At 55.4% G+C, this 13,071-nt stretch overlaps 1 long non-coding RNA gene across 1 annotated transcript; it reads right to left on the bottom strand.

Annotated features, from left to right (window-relative positions):
* Nucleotides 1–8,646: 8,646 nt before the first annotated feature.
* Nucleotides 8,647–11,759, bottom strand: LOC140396744 (uncharacterized). Its single transcript, XR_011936612.1, has 3 exons — nucleotides 11,667–11,759; nucleotides 11,154–11,313; nucleotides 8,647–8,757 (listed from the first exon to the last, which is right to left on the bottom strand). It is a non-coding gene; the product is annotated as an uncharacterized lncRNA (long non-coding RNA).
* Between the last annotated feature and the right edge of the window lie 1,312 nt (nucleotides 11,760–13,071).

The raw sequence follows: 13,071 nt of genomic DNA, 5'->3' as shown, positions 1-13,071 counted from the left end.
TGCTGCACTGTCAGAGGGTCAGTACTGAGGTAGTGCCGCACTGTCAGAGGGTCAGTACTGAGGGAGTGCTGCACTGTCAGAGGGTCAGTACTGAGGGAGTGCTGCACTGTCAGAGGGTCAGTACTGAGGGAGTGCTGCACTGTCAGAGGGTCAGTACTGAGAGAGTGCTGCACTGTCAGAGAGTCAGTACTGACGGAGTGCCGCACTGTCAGAGAGTCAGTACTGAGGGAGTGCTGCACTGTCAGAGGGTCAGTACTGAGGGAGTGCTGCACTGTCAGAGGGTCAGTACTGTGGGAATGCCGCACTGTCAGAGGGGCAGTACTGAGGGAGAGCTGCACTGTCAGAGAGTCAGTACTGAGGGAGTGCTGCACTGTCAGAGGGTCAGTACTGAGGGAGTGCCGCACTGTCAGAGGGTCAGTACTGAGGGAGTGCTGCACTGTCAGAGGGCGAGTACTGAGGGAGGGCTGCACTGTCAGAGGGTCAGTACTGAGGGAGTGCGCACTGTCAGAGGGTCAGTACTGTGGGAGTGCTACACTGTCAGAGGGTCAGTACTGAGGGAGTGCTGCACTGTCAGACGGTCTGTACTGAGGGAGTGCTGCACTGTCAGAGGGTCAGTACTGAGGGAGCGCTGCACTGTCAGAGGGTCAATACTGAGGGAGTGCCGCACTGTCAGAGGGTCAGTACTGAGGGAGCACTTCACTGTCAGAGGGTCAGTACTGAGGGAGTGCTGCTCTGTCAGACGGTCAGTACTGAGGGAGTGCGCACTGTCAGAGGGTCAGTACTGTGGGAGTGCCGCACTGTCAGAGGGGCAGTGTTGAAGGAGTGCTACACTGTCAGAGGGTCAGTACTGAGGGAGTGCTGCACTGTCAGACGGTCTGTACTGAGGGAGTGCTGCACTGTCAGAAGGTCAATACTGAGGGAGTGCTGCACTGCAAGAAGGTCAATACTGAGGGAGCGCTGCACTGTCAGAGGGTCAGTACTGAGGGAGTGCTGCACTGTCAGAGGGTCAGTACTGAGGGAGCGCTGCACTGTCAGAGGGTCAGTACTGAGGGAGAGCTGCACTGTCAGAGAGTCAGTACTGAGGGAGTGCTGCACTGTCAGAGGGTCAGTACTGAGGGAGTGCCGCACTGTCAGAGGGTCAGTACTGAGGGAGTGCTGCACTGTCAGAGGGCGAGTACTGAGGGAGGGCTGCACTGTCAGAGGGTCAGTACTGAGGGAGTGCGCACTGTCAGAGGGTCAGTACTGTGGGAGTGCTACACTGTCAGAGGGTCAGTACTGAGGGAGTGCTGCACTGTCAGACGGTCTGTACTGAGGGAGTGCTGCACTGTCAGAGGGTCAGTACTGAGGGAGCGCTGCACTGTCAGAGGGTCAATACTGAGGGAGTGCCGCACTGTCAGAGGGTCAGTACTGAGGGAGCACTTCACTGTCAGAGGGTCAGTACTGAGGGAGTGCTGCTCTGTCAGACGGTCAGTACTGAGGGAGTGCGCACTGTCAGAGGGTCAGTACTGTGGGAGTGCCGCACTGTCAGAGGGGCAGTGTTGAAGGAGTGCTACACTGTCAGAGGGTCAGTACTGAGGGAGTGCTGCACTGTCAGACGGTCTGTACTGAGGGAGTGCTGCACTGTCAGAGGGTCAGTACTGAGGGAGCGCTGCACTGTCAGAGGGTCAATACTGAGGGAGTGCCGCACTGTCAGAGGGGCAGTACTGAGGGAGCACTGCACTGTCAGAGGGTCAGTACTGAGGGAATGCTGGACTGTCAGAGGGTCAATACTGAGGGAGTGCTGCACTGTCAGAGGGTCAGTACTGAGGGAGTGCTGCACTGTCAGAGGGTCAGTGCTGAGGGAGTGCTGCACTGTCAGAGGGTCAGTACTGAGGGAGTGCTGCACTGTCAGAGGGTCAGTCCTGAGGGAGTGCCGCACTGTCAGAGGGTCAGTACTGAGGGAGTGCTTCACTGTCAGAGGGTCAGTAATGAGGGAGTGCTGCACTGTCAGAGGGTCAGTACTGAGGTAGTGCCGCACTGTCAGAGGGTCAGTACTGAGGGAGTGCTGCACTGTCAGAGGGTCAGTACTGAGGGAGTGCTGCACTGTCAGAGGGTCAGTACTGAGGGAGTGCTGCACTGTCAGAGGGTCAGTACTGAGAGAGTGCTGCACTGTCAGAGAGTCAGTACTGACGGAGTGCCGCACTGTCAGAGAGTCAGTACTGAGGGAGTGCTGCACTGTCAGAGGGTCAGTACTGAGGGAGTGCTGCACTGTCAGAGGGTCAGTACTGTGGGAATGCCGCACTGTCAGAGGGGCAGTGTTGAAGGAGTGCTACACTGTCAGAGGGTCAGTACTGAGGGAGTGCTGCACTGTCAGAGGGTCAGTACTGAGGGAGCGCTGCACTGTCAGAGGGTCAGTACTGAGGGAGCGCTGCACTGACAGAGGGTCAGTACTGAGGGAGTGCCGCACTGTCAGAGGGTCAGTACTGTGGGAATGCCGCACTGTCAGAGGGTCAGTACTGACGGAGTGCCGCACTGTCAGAGAGTCAGTACTGAGGGAGTGCTGCACTGCCAGAGGGTCAGTACTGAGGGAGTGCTGCACTGTCAGAGGGTCAGTACTGAGGGAGTGCTGCACTGTCAGAGGGTCAGTACTGTGGGAATGCCGCACTGTCAGAGGGGCAGTGTTGAAGGAGTGCTACACTGTCAGAGGGGCAGTGTTGAAGGAGTGCTGCACTGTCAGACGGTCTGTACTGAGGGAGCGCTGCACTGTCAGACGGTCTGTACTGAGGGAGCGCTGCACTGTCAGAGGGTCAATACTGAGGGAGTGCTGCACTGTCAGAGGGTCAGTCTGACGGAGTGCTGCACTGACAGAGGGTCAATACTGCGGGAGTGCCGCACTGTCAGAGGGTCAGTACTGAGGGAGAGCTGCACTGTCAGGGGGTCAGTACTGAGGGAGTGCTGCACTGTCAGAAGGTCAGTACTGAGGGAGTGCTGCACTGTCAGGGGGTCAGTACTGAGGGAGTGCTGCACTGTCAGAGGGTCAGTACTGAGGGAATGCTGCACTGTCAGAGGGTCAGTACTGAGGGAGAGCTGCACTGTCAGACGGTCAGTACTGAGGGAGTGCTGCACTGTCAGAGGGTCGGTACTGAGGGAGTGCTGCACTGTCAGAGGGTCAGTGCTGAGGGAGTGCTGCACTGTCAGAGGGTCAGTACTGAGGGAGTGCTGCACTGTCAGAGGGTCAGTACTGAGGGAGTGCTGCACTGTCAGAGGGTCAGTACTGAGGGAGTGCTGCACTGTCAGAGGGTCAGTACTGAGGGAGTGCCGCACTGTCAGAGGGTCAGTACTGAGGGAGTGCTTCACTGTCAGAGGGTCAGTAATGAGGGAGTGCTGCACTGTCAGAGGGTCAGTACTGAGGGAGTGCTGCACTGTCAGAGGGTCAGTACTGAGAGAGTGCTGCACTGTCAGAGAGTCAGTACTGACGGAGTGCCGCACTGTCAGAGAGTCAGTACTGAGGGAGTGCTGCACTGTCAGAGGGTCAGTACTGAGGGAGCGCTGCACTGTCAGAGGGTCAGTACTGAGGGAGCGCTGCACTGACAGAGGGTCAGTACTGAGGGAGTGCCGCACTGTCAGAGGGTCAGTACTGTGGGAATGCCGCACTGTCAGAGGGTCAGTACTGACGGAGTGCCGCACTGTCAGAGAGTCAGTACTGAGGGAGTGCTGCACTGCCAGAGGGTCAGTACTGAGGGAGTGCTGCACTGTCAGAGGGTCAGTACTGAGGGAGTGCTGCACTGTCAGAGGGTCAGTACTGAGAGAGTGCTGCACTGTCAGAGAGTCAGTACTGACGGAGTGCCGCACTGTCAGAGAGTCAGTACTGAGGGAGTGCTGCACTGTCAGAGGGTCAGTACTGAGGGAGCGCTGCACTGTCAGAGGGTCAGTACTGAGGGAGCGCTGCACTGACAGAGGGTCAGTACTGAGGGAGTGCCGCACTGTCAGAGGGTCAGTACTGTGGGAATGCCGCACTGTCAGAGGGTCAGTACTGACGGAGTGCCGCACTGTCAGAGAGTCAGTACTGAGGGAGTGCTGCACTGCCAGAGGGTCAGTACTGAGGGAGTGCTGCACTGTCAGAGGGTCAGTACTGAGGGAGTGCTGCACTGTCAGAGGGTCAGTACTGTGGGAATGCCGCACTGTCAGAGGGGCAGTGTTAAAGGAGTGCTACACTGTCAGAGTGGCAGTGTTGAAGGAGTGCTGCACTGTCAGACGGTCTGTACTGAGGGAGCGCTGCACTGTCAGACGGTCTGTACTGAGGGAGCGCTGCTCTGTCAGAGGGTCAATACTGAGGGAGTGCTGCACTGTCAGAGGGTCAGTCTGACGGAGTGCTGCACTGACAGAGGGTCAATACTGCGGGAGTGCCGCACTGTCAGAGGGTCAGTACTGAGGGAGAGCTGCACTGTCAGGGGGTCAGTACTGAGGGAGTGCTGCACTGTCAGAAGGTCAGTACTGAGGGAGTGCTGCACTGTCAGGGGGTCAGTACTGAGGGAGTGCTGCACTGTCAGAGGGTCAGTACTGAGGGAATGCTGCACTGTCAGAGGGTCAGTACTGAGGGAGAGCTGCACTGTCAGACGGTCAGTACTGAGGGAGTGCTGCACTGTCAGAGGGTCGGTACTGAGGGAGTGCTGCACTGTCAGAGGGTCAGTGCTGAGGGAGTGCTGCACTGTCAGAGGGTCAGTACTGAGGGAGTGCTGCACTGTCAGAGGGTCAGTACTGAGGGAGTGCCGCACTGTCAGAGGGTCAGTACTGAGGGAGTGCGTCACTGTCAGAGGGTCAGTAATGAGGGAGTGCTGCACTGTCAGAGGGTCAGTACTGAGGTAGTGCCGCACTGTCAGAGGGTCAGTACTGAGGGAGTGCTGCACTGTCAGAGGGTCAGTACTGTGGGAATGCCGCACTGTCAGAGGGGCAGTGTTGAAGGAGTGCTACACTGTCAGAGGGTCAGTACTGAGGGAGTGCTGCACTGTCAGAGGGTCAGTACTGAGGGAGTGCTGCACTGTCAGAGGGTCAGTACTGACGGAGTGCCGCACTGTCAGAGAGTCAGTACTGAGGGAGTGCTGCACTGCCAGAGGGTCAGTACTGAGGGAGTGCTGCACTGTCAGAGGGTCAGTACTGAGGGAGTGCTGCACTGTCAGAGGGTCAGTACTGTGGGAATGCCGCACTGTCAGAGGGGCAGTGTTGAAGGAGTGCTACACTGTCAGAGGGGCAGTGTTGAAGGAGTGCTGCACTGTCAGACGGTCTGTACTGAGGGAGCGCTGCACTGTCAGACGGTCTGCACTGAGGGAGCGCTGCACTGTCAGAGGGTCAATACTGAGGGAGTGCTGCACTGTCAGAGGGTCAGTCTGACGGAGTGCTGCACTGACAGAGGGTCAATACTGCGGGAGTGCCGCACTGTCAGAGGGTCAGTACTGAGGGAGAGCTGCACTGTCAGGGGGTCAGTACTGAGGGAGTGCTGCACTGTCAGAAGGTCAGTACTGAGGGAGTGCTGCACTGTCAGGGGGTCAGTACTGAGGGAGTGCTGCACTGTCAGAGGGTCAGTACTGAGGGAATGCTGCACTGTCAGAGGGTCAGTACTGAGGGAGAGCTGCACTGTCAGACGGTCAGTACTGAGGGAGTGCTGCACTGTCAGAGGGTCGGTACTGAGGGAGTGCTGCACTGTCAGAGGGTCAGTGCTGAGGGAGTGCTGCACTGTCAGAGGGTCAGTACTGAGGGAGTGCTGCACTGTCAGAGGGTCAGTACTGAGGGAGTGCCGCACTGTCAGAGGGTCAGTACTGAGGGAGTGCTTCACTGTCAGAGGGTCAGTAATGAGGGAGTGCTGCACTGTCAGAGGGTCAGTACTGAGGGAGTGCTGCACTGTCAGAGGGTCAGTACTGAGGGAGTGCTGCACTGTCAGAGGGTCAGTACTGAGAGAGTGCTGCACTGTCAGAGAGTCAGTACTGACGGAGTGCCGCACTGTCAGAGAGTCAGTACTGAGGGAGTGCTGCACTGTCAGAGGGTCAGTACTGAGGGAGCGCTGCACTGTCAGAGGGTCAGTACTGAGGGAGCGCTGCACTGACAGAGGGTCAGTACTGAGGGAGTGCCGCACTGTCAGAGGGTCAGTACTGTGGGAATGCCGCACTGTCAGAGGGTCAGTACTGACGGAGTGCCGCACTGTCAGAGAGTCAGTACTGAGGGAGTGCTGCACTGCCAGAGGGTCAGTACTGAGGGAGTGCTGCACTGTCAGAGGGTCAGTACTGAGGGAGTGCTGCACTGTCAGAGGGTCAGTACTGTGGGAATGCCGCACTGTCAGAGGGGCAGTGTTGAAGGAGTGCTACACTGTCAGAGGGGCAGTGTTGAAGGAGTGCTGCACTGTCAGACGGTCTGTACTGAGGGAGCGCTGCACTGTCAGACGGTCTGTACTGAGGGAGCGCTGCACTGTCAGAGGGTCAATACTGAGGGAGTGCTGCACTGTCAGAGGGTCAGTCTGACGGAGTGCTGCACTGACAGAGGGTCAATACTGCGGGAGTGCCGCACTGTCAGAAGGTCAGTACTGAGGGAGAGCTGCACTGTCAGGGGGTCAGTACTGAGGGAGTGCTGCACTGTCAGAAGGTCAGTACTGAGGGAGTGCTGCACTGTCAGGGGGTCAGTACTGAGGGAGTGCTGCACTGTCAGAGGGTCAGTACTGAGGGAATGCTGCACTGTCAGAGGGTCAGTACTGAGGGAGAGCTGCACTGTCAGACGGTCAGTACTGAGGGAGTGCTGCACTGTCAGAGGGTCGGTACTGAGGGAGTGCTGCACTGTCAGAGGGTCAGTGCTGAGGGAGTGCTGCACTGTCAGAGGGTCAGTACTGAGGGAGTGCTGCACTGTCAGAGGGTCAGTACTGAGGGAGTGCCGCACTGTCAGAGGGTCAGTACTGAGGGAGTGCTTCACTGTCAGAGGGTCAGTAATGAGGGAGTGCTGCACTGTCAGAGGGTCAGTACTGAGGTAGTGCCGCACTGTCAGAGGGTCAGTACTGTGGGAATGCCGCACTGTCAGAGGGGCAGTGTTGAAGGAGTGCTACACTGTCAGAGGGTCAGTACTGAGGGAGTGCTGCACTGTCAGAGGGTCAGTACTGAGGGAGTGCTGCACTGTCAGAGGGTCAGTACTGACGGAGTGCCGCACTGTCAGAGAGTCAGTACTGAGGGAGTGCTGCACTGCCAGAGGGTCAGTACTGAGGGAGTGCTGCACTGTCAGAGGGTCAGTACTGAGGGAGTGCAGCACTGTCAGAGGGTCAGTACTGTGGGAATGCCGCACTGTCAGAGGGGCAGTGTTGAAGGAGTGCTACACTGTCAGAGGGGCAGTGTTGAAGGAGTGCTGCACTGTCAGACGGTCTGTACTGAGCGCTGCACTGTCAGACGGTCTGTACTGAGTGAGCGCTGCACTGTCAGAGGGTCAATACTGAGGGAGTGCTGCACTGTCAGAGGGTCAGTACTGAGGGAGTGCTGCACTGTCAGAGGGTCAGTCTGACGGAGTGCTGCACTGTCAGAGGGTCAGTACTGAGGGAGTGCTGCACTGGCAGAGGGTCAGTACTGAGGGAGTGCCGCACTGTCAGAGGGTCACTACTGAGGGAGAGCTGCACTGTCAGGGGGTCAGTACTGAGGGAGTGCTGCACTGTCAGAAGGTCAGTACTGAGGGAGTGCTGCACTGTCAGACGGTCAGTACTGAGGGAGTGCTGCACTGTCAGAGGGTCGGTACTGAGGGAGTGCTGCACTGTCAGGGGGTCAGTACTGAGGGAGAGCTGCACTGTCAGAGGGTCAATACTGAGGGAGTGCCGCACTGTCAGAGGGTCAATACTGAGGGAGTGCTGCACTGTCAGAGGGTCAGTACTGAGGGAGTGCTGCACTGTCAGAGGGTCAGTACTGAGTGAGTGCTGCACTGTCAGAGGGTCAGTACCGAGGGAGACCTACACTGTCAGAGGGTCTGTACTGAGGGAGTGCTGCACTGTCAGAGGGTCAATACTGAGGGAGCGCTGCACTGTCAGAGGGGCAGTGTTGAAGGAGTGCTACAGTGTTGAAGTGGTTAGCACTGAGTGACACTGCAGCAGTACTGAGAAAGGTCTGCACTACCAAAGGGCGAGACACCACTGAGGGATCGCTAAAGGAGCGCTGCACAACCAGGGGGCCCAACATTCAGATGGGAGATGAAAGCCGAGGCTACATCTGCCCTTATCAGGGGGCGATCCCATGGTACCATTTTGAAGGATAGCCGGAGAGCTCCCCCTAGTGGCACGACTGTTATATTTCTTTGTTGTCACAAAGGCGTGGAGTCGCCCACACTCTGGATTCTTGTAAAACACGATGAGTGGTTTATTCACGGTGTTGCTCGATACAATCAAGGTGGTGATCCGCCCACAGCCCGCGCAAACACTCTGCTGATGTCGTTACGCACCACGTGACGCGGAACCAGCAAGAATGTATTCCCACGTCCGGAACACTGACCAATATACCTCTCAGCCAGTCCCAGTTGTCACATATGTGCTGACAGCCTTGCCTCACCCCTGGTGTTGGGTGGAAGAGTTTGCGAATGCCCAGGGTCTGCTCGATCTGTAGCCCCACGCCGCCCAGTGTCTGCCTTGCGAGCACACACGATCTTCACCAGTTCGACTTACTTGAAGGACACTCGACGATCCCGTCCACGCAGCTCCACCTGTAGTGGACCATCGGGTTGCAACCTTCTCCGACTCGCGTCTTGTAGCAGCACTGATGCTGGAGGCAGCACCTTTGAAAAAGACGGGGAGCAGCATTCATTCATTCATTCATTCGGATGAAGCGTTCACATTCAGAGGAATGCCGAGGAAGGGTGTGTTTACAGTAGGCGTCGGACACGACGGGACAGACATCTACAATGGCGGACGGGGAGGACACTGAGAACACGCACAGGTGTGGTGGGACAATCTGTTTGCAGATTGTTTCGTATTGCGCCTGGTCAAGTAGCAGCATTATCAGAGCCACACAACATTTCCCAGCAGCCTTCTCCAACTGCACACCCCATGGCTGGCCAATTTGGGGATGGGCACCGCTCCACGATTGTACCATTCTGAAACTACACGAGGAGCGCTCGTAACAGAAGCAAAGAAGGGTTTATTTCTTGCCCTCACTCAACCTAGCGTTCCTGCTATTTAGAATCCTCGGCGATAAAAATTCAAATTCAGGGGCGGTGCGGTGGTGCAGTGGCTAGCACTGCTGCCTCACGGCGCCGAGGTCCCGGGTTCGATCCCGGCCCCGGGTCACTGTCCGCGTGGAGTTTGCACATTCTCCCTGTGTCTGCGTGGGTTTCGCCCCCACAACCCAAAAAGATGTGCAGGCTAGGTGGATTGGCCACGATAAATTGCCCCTTAATTGGAAAAAAAAAGAATTGGGTACTCTAAATTTTTTTTTTTTTCAACTCAAATTAAATTCATCCTAATCTTCATTTACCCCACCCTTTCCCAAATTTCTTCACAGCGCCAGGGTCCCAGGTTCGATGCCCGGCTTGGGTCACTGTCTGCGCGGAGTCTGCACGTTCTCCTCGTCGGAGGAAACTGGAGCACCCGGAGGAAACCCACGCAGACACAAGTCCCGAAAGACGTGCTGTTAGATAATTTGGACATTCTGAATTCTCCCTCAGTGTACCCGAACAGGCGCCGGAATGTGGCGACTCCGGGATTTTCACTGTAACTTCATTGCAGTGTTACTGTAAGCCTACTTAGTGTTGGGTGGGGTTACTGGGTTATGGGGATAGGGTGGAGGTGTTGACCTTGGGGAGGGTGCTCTTTCCAAGAGCCGGTGCAGACTCGATGGGCTGAATGGCCTCCTTCTGCACTGTAAATTCTATGAAATTCTACACTTGTGACACTAATTAAGGTTATTAATATTACTTTGGTTACTCAGTGATTTAATCATATCACAGACATTTCAGTGATCGGCTTACAATTTTAATTCTCTCTTTTGCCTCTCAAGAAAGTCGCATGTGACGGGGGGATGGAATAGGATGTGCGTTGTGCACAGTTCTGGGCATCACACTGTACGAAGGATGTGAACACATTGGAGAGAGTGCAGAAGAGGTTCGCAAGAATGGTTCCAAGGATGAGAGACTTCAGTTGTGAGGGTAGATTGGAGAGATTGGGACAGTTACCCTGGGAGAGGAGGTTGAGCGGAGATTTGGTAGAAATCGTGAGGGCGTTGGATAGAGCAGACAAGGAGAAACTATTCCTGCTCGGAAAAGGACCAAGAATGAGGGAGGCAACAGATTTAAAATGATTTGCAAAAGAAGCAATTGTGACGCGACAAAAAACATTGGCACAGAGCGAGTGGTTCGGGGTCTGGAATGCACTGTCTGCAAGCGTGGTGGAGGCAGCTTCAATCGAGGTACTCCAGAGGGTGTTAGATGATTATTTGAATTTTAAAACTTTTTTCCAATTAAGGGACAATTTAACGTGGCCAATCCACCTACCCTGCACATCTTTGGGTTGTGGGGGTGAGACTCACGCAGACACGGGGAGAATGTGCAATCTCCACACGGACAGTGACCCGGGGCCGGGATTGAATCCTGGTCCACAGTAGAAACAATGTGCAGGGGTACGGGGAAAAGGCAGGGGAGTAGCACTAAGTCACAATGCTCGTTTGCAGAGCCGGGGCAGACACGATGGGCCAAATGGCCTCGTTCTGCGTCGTAACCATTCTGTGATTCTGTGACGTAATGCGAGGATAAGGCATGTTAAAAGGCTCAGCTCGCACTTAACCTGAACTTTTACATACAAGTTCTATTGGTTAATAGTAGCGCCTCAGTTGACAGAACATTGGTTTAAGCCCTACTGTCCAGATTTGAGTACATAGTCCAGGCTTACGAGTTGGTGTAGCATGGAAGCGATTGAATTGTTGGAAACCAAAATTCCTATCAAAGAAAAAGGGAGTTCTTGTGGCTCACATTGACCGACACCATTAAAACGGCATAATGAGTTATTTATCTCAGTGACGGGAGTCTGGCTGTGTGTGATCTGCCTGCTGTGTTTAACTGCATCTGGAGGGTCACCATTGACGGTGAAGCGCTTCGGGACGTCCCAAGGATGGGGAAGGCGCTATCTGAATGCAGGTCCATACTTTCCATCCTCACTTGTCAGGACTCGCAGTACCTACCAATCGATAAAATCCACTGGCTTGCCGATCACGATCCGCCTTTTCTTACGGGTGCAATGGCAACCGTATGGGATAAAGTCAAATTTAAAATTGTCGCGGCCCAGGCAGTGCATCATGTGCGAAACGCTTCTCATTCTTCCGGCATAATCGTCGGTGCCACCTGCACACAAATGAAGAGGAGACAGAGCAATAGTTGAGGAGGGCGTCAAGACAATCCGATTACGAGGAAGTGCTTGCTTAACGAAGTCCTAAAGAGCACTTTTAAAACCGCAATCCCGTTTAAAGAAGGCATCTCCTGCAGGACCCTTTTCTAACAAAGGGGTATCCTCATCCAGATAGCTTTAAAAGAGGGTTTTTCAACGTCAGGATCCCCTTTTCCAAAGAATGTACACATCAGGCTCCTCCGGCAGCCGCAGAACCACAGGCCCGACCTGGGATGACTGGGAGTCCTCTTGGGAGCACAGAGCTATGGGCCTCCCAGCTCCTGTCCTTGGATAGTTTTCCGACACTCACCGCTGAGTGAGCAAGAGGCCTGAAAGAGGACGAAGGCTGTCAGCAGCCACTCCGCGGAGCTGCAACACACCAGCATCATGGCATCCCGCCACATAGTAAACACAGCACCAGCATCCTGGCCCATAGCAACAGCTCACGAGAACCCCGCAGCGATGGAGCATGAGCACTCCGCATCCATTGTAAGAGGGCATGAACATCCCGCATGAACATAGCAACGGAGCACGACAACCTGGCCCATAGCAATGGAGCACGGCCCATAGCAACGGAGCACGACAACCTGGACCGTAGCAATGGAACACGGCCCATAGCAACGGAGCACGATAACCTGGCCCATAGCAATGGAACACGGCCCATAGCAACGGAGCACGACAACCTGGACCGTAGCAATGGAGTACGACAACCTGGACCATAGTAATGGAGCATGACAACCTGGACCATAGCAACGGAGCACGACAACCTGGACCGTAGTAATGGAGCACGACAACCTGGCCCATAGCAATGGAGTACGAGCAACTCAGCCCATAGCAACGGAGCACGAGCAACCTGGACCATAGTAATGGAGCATGGAAACCTGGCCCATAGCAACGGAGCACGACAACCTGGCCCATATCAACGGAGCACGACAACCTGGACCGTAGCAACGGAGCACGACAACCTGGCCCATAGCAATGGAGTACGAGCAACTCAGCCCATAGCAACGGAGCACGAGCAACCTGGACCATAGTAATGGAGCATGGAAACCTGGCCCATAGCAACGGAGCACAACAACCTGGCCCATTGCAACGGAGCACAATAATCTGGACCATTGCAACGGAGCACGAGCATCCTGGACCGTAGCAACGGAGCACGAAAACCTGCCCATAGCAACAGAGCACGACAACCTGGTCCATAGCAACAGAACACTACAAACTGGCCCATAGCAATGGAGCACAAAAACCTGGACCATAGCAATGGAGCACAAAAACCTGGACCATAGCAATGGAGCAGGACAACCTGGACTATAGTAACGGAGCAGGACAACCTGGACTATAGTAACGGAGCACGACAAGCTGGACAGTGGCAACGGAGCACAACAACCTGGACCGTAGCAACGGAGCACGGCAACCTGGACCAGAGCAATGGAGCACGGCAACCTGGACCATAGTAACGGAGCATGACAACCTGGCCCATAGCAATGGAGTACGAGCAACTCAGCCCATAGCAACTGAGCACGACAACTTGGACCATAGCAACGGAGCACAACAACTTGAACCATAGCAACGGAGAACGACAGCCTGGACCGTAGCAATGGAGCACGACAACCTGGACCATAGTAATGGAGCACGACAAGCTGGACCATAGCAACGGAGCACGATCAACCTGGACCGTAGCAACGGAGCATGCCAACCTGGACCGTAGCAATGGA

The sequence above is a fragment of the Scyliorhinus torazame genome, chromosome 20 (genome assembly GCF_047496885.1).
Source record: "Scyliorhinus torazame isolate Kashiwa2021f chromosome 20, sScyTor2.1, whole genome shotgun sequence".
In the NCBI taxonomy this organism is placed as follows: domain Eukaryota; kingdom Metazoa; phylum Chordata; class Chondrichthyes; order Carcharhiniformes; family Scyliorhinidae; genus Scyliorhinus; species Scyliorhinus torazame.
The sequence above is the reverse complement of the archived record's forward strand: the minus strand, read 5'-3'. Positions and strand labels throughout refer to the sequence as shown.